This window comes from Dysidea avara, chromosome 10, assembly GCF_963678975.1.
Source record: "Dysidea avara chromosome 10, odDysAvar1.4, whole genome shotgun sequence".
Lineage (NCBI taxonomy): Eukaryota > Metazoa > Porifera > Demospongiae > Dictyoceratida > Dysideidae > Dysidea > Dysidea avara.
Window position 1 is genome coordinate 11,846,032 of NC_089281.1, and position 7,477 is coordinate 11,853,508.

The following is a 7,477-nucleotide window of genomic DNA, read 5'->3' on the forward strand; positions in this document are numbered from 1 at the left end:
AGACATACAGAAAATTAGTCTCCTATTGTCCATTAATATGTTCTAGTAGGAGGGAATGTTCTCTGTTGAGCCACACTTCTCTTATGTGTGTAGTCTGTTGATTATGTCTCTATGAAGCAGACTACACACATAAGTAACTTCTCATTAAGCAAAGGATTTACGATGCCCAAATTGGGTTTCTAAATTACTGTGTTTAGATAAAATTTGTAGTAATGTGTAAACTATTTAAATTAGGCAAATTAAATTTTTTTTGCCATTTAGTTTTGTCCAATATTGCAATTGGCTCCGACAAATTTTTATCTGCCAACCTGCTTCAGTGTGGATTTGCCAAACTTTCGTCGTTTATGGTATTCTGTTGTATGTTACTTCACAGTAAATTGTTTCAGAAGCATTACTAGGGATCTACCAAATAACTGATTGCAAAAAGAAAGGTTTCTCAGCAATGGATGATTATCATACAGTATGTAGTGTATATCAGGGATCATGAAGAACTGGGCTTTTCCAGCCAAAAATATCACCCTAAAAATCAACCTCAACTTCCATTCATTAGTATTGGTTATAGGCACAGCTAACACAGCACAACGAGAGGCATAGACTGATCAGTATAGCAGCGTCTACAACACGTATATAAACAAAGACTGATTACATACGTGTAGCGTCAACCCAAACGTATCGATGAGTCAGTCTATCCCTAATCTGGACTCTTAACTTAGACGGCACCTCTGTATATGTCACGAGTGTAGTCGTATTATAGACCCACACACAGAGTCACACATACCTCAATATGGCTGCATACTATCCTCTATACGGCTGTATATGCTTCTGCTAGACCCACACCTTGCCCTCAAGGCGGCCCATATCCCTTCCGAAATACCCTTTTAATTAATGATGTCACTTTCGATTTATTGTTGCTATTTCACGTGAGCCAAAGCAAAGTACAGTTGTACAATAATGAAACTGAAAAAAAGAAGGTAAAACAACCTCATAGTCAATGAGTTTTCAGTTTAACTGTTCTGCCTGATCATCACTGAGCTGTGTAGCAAGAACCCACAACACTACCCAATCCTTGCTTTCTTCATACTGAGAACAATCACATGATTTCTTCATCTGCAAATAGTTAACATTAATGTTCATACTTTGCATGTTGTAAATATACTTACCAACGCCAGTTTCAAGGTGAGTAGGTGCATTGAACTTGTGGAGTCATTGATGGATTAAAAATATGCAGCCACAGTCTGGTCACCCCACACGCGAAGAGACATCGATGCCATAGAAAATGTCCAGACGAGCAGCACGGTTTGCATTTAACAACTACTCTAGCGTCACTGAAATGTTATCTAACCTTAATTGGCCTACCTTAGCCAGATGCAGGAATGAACAGAAGGCTACAATGTTATTTAAAATTATATCTCACCAAATCGATATTAATGCTGATGATTTCCTTTTTTCTAATCCTAACCTACATCACACCAGAGGCCATGATAAGAGATTTTTAACCCCAATGACTAGAATTGACTGTTATAAATTTTCTTTTTTCCCTTCTGCAATCAATATTTGGAATTCCTTACCCCAACACGTGATTGATTTAACAGAGATTGACCAATTCAAGCACAGCCTATAGCTGGACTAGTAACTGTTTAATAATTTATCAATGTGTATATATGGTCTTGTGTATAGTAAATATTGTATAATTAGGCCAATGAAACTTGATTAGCGGTTTCGCGTCATCGCCCGCATACTGTTTATATACCCGCATGGAATTTCATTATTGGTAATTTTGATCGAAATACTCTAATAGAGCAGTCACTTTTACTTTAATAGAGCAATCAGCTCTAATGAGAAAATCACTTGTTTAGATAGCTGAATATTCTTATATGGATTAGTAACGTAATTTAGCAATTTAATGCAATGTAGATCTCCCTGTTTTTTTGGCAGAAATCTTCATGTTTGGGGTGAGTGTTCAGGGGCGGATCTAGGATTTATAAAAGGGGGGGGGGGGGGGCTAACTCAAGGTACTAATCTCTTGGGTAGAGGTAGCGAAGCACACTTCCCAGCATGCAAAGCATGCTGGAACTAGGGGGGTCTGGGGGCATGCCCCCCAGGAAAGTTTTGAAAATTAGATGCTAAAACACTGCAATTTGGAGACATTTCCACATAAAATTCATATTTTCTGCCTATAGATATTTTATATACTGCCTTTAGATTATAGGTATGGCTCTCTGAAGCATTTTGCTAATGGAAAAGTTTGGGTAGGTACAGACAACCAAGTACATGATGCACCCCACTCACAATTGCACAACACTGAATAGATGCATGTTAGAATAATAATGTTGAAAGTGGAAAATTTTGAAATTTGAACAATACAAGATTGAATCTGAGAGCATTTTCAATGGAAATTGTGAACCTGAATTAAGTATTGTCATACACAATTAGATGAATGAAGCCCTTTAAACAGACCAATTCATTTCATTGCATGTATAGGTGCAGGCAGATTTGGAAAAATTCCATAACAGAACCAACTACATGTTTCCAGTGAATGTTCTATTAGAGTAGTTAGCTGACTGCTCTATTAGAGTATCTCGATCTTGTAAACCTCCAATGCTGATTCGGATCCTTGTTGCATAAATTTTAGCATAAATCCACTAATAATACCTTGGAAAGACGTTTATAAGGTGGTTTTATGAGTATTTGTATTATTAGTGATCATATAATTATGCTAAGACAAAATTTCATTATAATACTCAGCATATTGATCAAGTAAAGCCTAAATATGAAGGGGGGGGAGGCTTCAGCCCCCAAAGCCCCCCCCCCCCCCCCCCTGGATCCGCCCCTGGTGTTGTGCTTTTAGAAAATAATGAATAATGAATAATAACCGCCCTCCCGCATCAATTTTTCAAAAATCTGAGCGAGAAACTGGTAATCAAGTTTCATTGGCCTTATATAAGTTTGTTTTCCTTTTGTAATTGACAGTAGCAATTGTACCCTTTTTTGTGCACCATACTCTTTTGAGGTCTGCACAACAATCAATCAATAATAATAATAATAATGGGACTGCTGTAGTGCATGAGATAAAAATTAGCAAAACCATACATTATAACTCTACTCTAGGCCTGAGCCTAATATGCTCAAAATTTTTTACCTATTATTCTTTCCAGAATTTCCCAAAAAATTCTCCTATTATTCTTTTTTTATTCTTCTATCTAGCCTATTATTCCATAATAATTCCCATTTAGTTTCTGTAGCTATAGTCGCTTAGTTCTCAAGCTGCTGTAGTATTGCCAGAATTAATTAATATCTAACCATAAATGAAGCATTTCACCTTACACATAATGGCTGTAGCCATTACAACAGACTTTAAATGGTTATCGGGAGTAATAATAATAATATAGCTAAGTGTATCAAAGCTGTAGCTATAACTACATGCTAAGTTTAGTAGATAATAATATCAATATGTTTGTAGATACACTGGTATAAGATGTAAAAGTTTCAGATAATCATGCAGTTAAATCCCTGATGCTGTCTGCAGATTGTTAACATGAAACGATCTGACTGCTCTATTAGAGTATTTGAGCGTTCTATTAGAGTATATCGATCTTTTAGAGGCTTTTCAGCCTCTTTCAGCCAGCACTTGTACAATAATGCCAGTTACCTATCATTCTTAGTAGCTAGGTTCTTTCTTCTAGTTAATCAAGAAGAGACACTCCCCTTAATTTCCCGTGGACGTCCGATAATTCTAAAATTATGCCTGTAACCATCCTATTATTCCGGAATTATTCTCACCAAAGTGGTGACCTATTATTCTCAAAATTATGCCGGTATATTAGGCGCAGGCCTACTCTACTCACATCGGTATCTCTCAAACTAACTGCTCTTGAAGTGCTCTATATAAAAACATATATGTGACCTGCATCTTGCATGCCACGTACCATGCTGTGATATTCAGCACTTGTGCACCTTGAAGATTCAAGATTGCTAGAATCACAGGGTCAATGCAGCACAAATAACTTACTGAATCACCCAAGCAGGTACATCATACAGAGATTACAAAGGAGTAGACAATATCCACTTTCCTTCAATGCTTTATTCAATGTTCCAGCATTTCAAAAATGTAGGCAGTCCAAAGTCTATATTGCATAAGTGCACAGTCACCAATTATTATAGGGTACACATATACACATACTGTCAGATCTCCACAGTGGTTAGTAGGACGTGCAACACCTGATTATTTTTTCATCGTCCCTCTTCTCTTAGGTTCATGTCCTGCATGTAATTCTTCTATGAAAGGACATATGCAGTCAACATAATACAGCTTGCGTATTACAGTATCTGACTATCTGTAGTTTATGTGCACCTCTTTTTTAACTGTTTGTGCGATTCACTCACTCCTTCATGGTTGATGCTGTAAACACTGGTGTCATAGTGTCGATGTGCTGCTCTGTGAACAGAATTAGAGATATAAGACAAAATTACAACTTAAGAAAATAGTCATCAGCTTTCTTTCTCATCTTGAGTAAATTCGTTAGCAAGTATTTGAATATAACAGTCAAAAAACCTATAATATTTATGAAGTTGTTGTAAATTAAAAAATTGTGATAATAACACTGATTGGTAATGGCTCACTGTATGGACTTTCCCTTACTGCAATTTCGTGTCGGTCATCTGACTTCACAGCTCACCAACGTCCTTCCTAAGAGTTAAAATTGTCTGTGTCATCATTTGGCGTTCTTGAGACCCACATGCAGCTATATAAGTAGAGGATATTGTACACAGGTCATGGTATACACAAGTAAAATTCATACCAATACCTACAGTAAATTATTATTGATTCTTGCCAATACTATTAGCACACAAAGCTAAGGGGTATATATGGCTACATGTTGTCTTGGGCTTGGGCTAGACCAGTCACATGCATCACACCCAAGAGAGATGAGACAAAGATGCAACAGTCACACTTTTGTCTGTAACCGTAGTTATTATATTAATAACTAGCTGGGCACTTTATAATAACATGGTACAGAGATTTAAAATAAAGCACACTACAGGAATATCACAATAATTAATATTTGTATGGGACTTATCTGATACAGATAGGTCTCTCAATACATTGCACCAGCTCCCATAGATGCAAAGCATCCCACAGAATGCTCACACAAGAGACCAGACGAGTAGAACTGGTAAGTAAAGCGTGTCGACAGTTTTATGAGTACGTGTAAAGAATGACCCCTTACAATCCCACACTCAAGCAATCCCGTGCGTACTACTGCGTGTGTGCAAGCTTCTGTTGTTCTTTTTGAAGGGATGAGCATTACCAGACTGACTCAACAAAATTTAATTCTGCCATGGATTCACCTTCCACTTGGACTTTTACACCTCTGTTCCAGGACCACAGAAATCAGGCCAGCCCAGATTCTATATGCTGGGACCATTGGATTGACTCTACTAGTCTGTTGTGGCCATGCCACTTTCTCTTCAGACAACAGATGAAGTATGCTGCCATATATGGATTGGCGATGAGCAACTAGTCTACAGCCAGAGCACCAAAAAAACAGATGTTTACTATGTGATAGCAGTGTTGGGCCGCTACTAAATATCTACCATCAAGAATCTGCTAACGTTTGCACCTTGAATTAAATTTGCTAATAACATGATGCTGATATTTCGTACATCACAAAGAATCTCTCTGGCTAAAGTTTGTAAAGAGTGGCTAGGAATTCATATTGTCTAACCAGATTCATACAAACTGAAAATAATTATAACTAATATGCGATCTGTAGCATTTAAGTCTGTTCCATGTCCACCAAGACTGTAGCTACATGACACTGTTTGTGGCAGCATGTTACCCAAAGACTTTCTTTTCTTTCTGAGTGTAGCTAGCCGCATGATTTTTCATCCATTGTTCATTCTCTTTTCCCGACCCATTGACTAAAAGAATAAAAGGGACAAGCGAACAAGGACGCCGTAGTTACCCAAGGGTGGGCAAAACCAGTTCTTCCTTCCCGTCTGGCCGCTGGTAGCTCAACAAGGACGGCAGCTAACTGCTGTTATATTTGTACATACAAACTAGTACTCACTCGAAACATCAGTCACTTCTACCATCTGTGCTTCGGCTGCACCATACTACCACTCGAGCGTCAGTCAATCAGTAGCTGTGGCTGGTTCTTTGTCACAATAACGATTCGCCCCTGACGACATTTCACACAATGCAGTCAGTCTTGACCACAATTATGTGAACAGAAGGCGTTCACGTATATGTAACGTCGTTCATTGGCAAGCTATACACCTGTATACGGCCTGCCATCTTGCTCTGTCTCTGTATTTGTCTGTATACTTCTGAAAATGACGGTTTTGTATATATCCGTATATGTTTCCAGTTGCGCTGTGCAAACCCAAAATTGTCTTCAGACCAACCCTAAGCCCTTCCAAAAGTTTTTATGGAATTTAAAAAATTTCCTTTTAACAATCCAGCCAAACGTAACTTGACAATGGATAAGGCAATGGGCTTAATTTCATCACTGTTCAATGTCGCTTTGCCTCAAAATGTGCCTTTTTGCCAACCGCAGCACGTACAATACACGCATCATGGACTTACCTTTGTCCTCCTTTGTGTTCCAGTCTGACAAAGCAAGGTCTCGATTCATGATAGCGTGATGCAGCTTCCCTGTGGCTGTGTTGGCTATCATGCTTATCGCCAGTATTTTTGTAGTGACTGGATTGATTGTAGAGATGCTTCTTGTACTGTTCTTCGTTTGTAATGCTGTGTAACAGAAGAAGCATAGCTGAAAACAAAGCATAATGGTCACCTGTTTCTGTTACATAATTGATTACTGGGGCACATGTTCTGAACTTTTATGGCATTTCTGGTGCCATTCTTTCTTTTAATGTGGTATGCACTGGTTGAAAAATTAAGAATTTTTCAAGTTGGATTAGAGATCAAAGAAAGAAAAAGTTGCGAAAGAAGGGAATAGCTAAAAGATGGCGCCTATATATACCTGCAGATATACTGGTGGACATTTGATCTCTCATTCAGTCATGGTTACAGACTGAAGTTTAGGCAACCTTCCTTGTCTCACCACTTTTTAGCTACTTCCACACCATACTACTACTTTTACATGTGATGCATGCAAAACTATCACCCATTACCACCTTAGGTTTGTGCCACCACAAGCTGGTTGGCTATAGCTAATAACACAATTAGAAAAGACAAAAACACCATTTGCACATTACAACTATTAACTCCTGCACTATCATATCTACAAAGACCACAAAAAGAGCAGAGCGAGGGCTAGCCAAACACAATAAGCTGAACAAAAAAAAATTCAGAGCCCCAGGATAGCTCTCGGGAAAACCTGGTGGATTTTTTTCCACTCAGGAAAAAACCAAAAATGGCTCACTCTGCTATGTATGCATAAATGATGTAGTTCAAGTCCTGAAGCTGCCGCAGGTCACTCATCTACAATATCATTAAAAATCTAATGGG

At 38.2% G+C, this 7,477-nt stretch overlaps 1 long non-coding RNA gene across 6 annotated transcripts; it reads right to left on the minus strand.

Moving 5' to 3' along the window:
• Positions 1 to 2,831: 2,831 nt before the first annotated feature.
• On the minus strand, positions 2,832 to 6,363 carry LOC136267935 (uncharacterized). 6 transcript variants are annotated; one of them, XR_010706831.1, is made up of 5 exons: positions 6,072 to 6,363; positions 4,621 to 4,742; positions 4,384 to 4,552; positions 4,181 to 4,275; positions 2,832 to 4,124 (listed from the first exon to the last, which is right to left on the minus strand). It is a non-coding gene; the product is annotated as an uncharacterized lncRNA (long non-coding RNA). The 6 variants fall into 6 exon arrangements; XR_010706833.1 differs by having other exon boundaries at positions 2,832 to 3,954; positions 4,010 to 4,124; positions 4,384 to 4,742; XR_010706832.1 differs by having other exon boundaries at positions 2,832 to 3,881; positions 3,927 to 4,124; positions 4,384 to 4,742.
• Between the last annotated feature and the right edge of the window lie 1,114 nt (positions 6,364 to 7,477).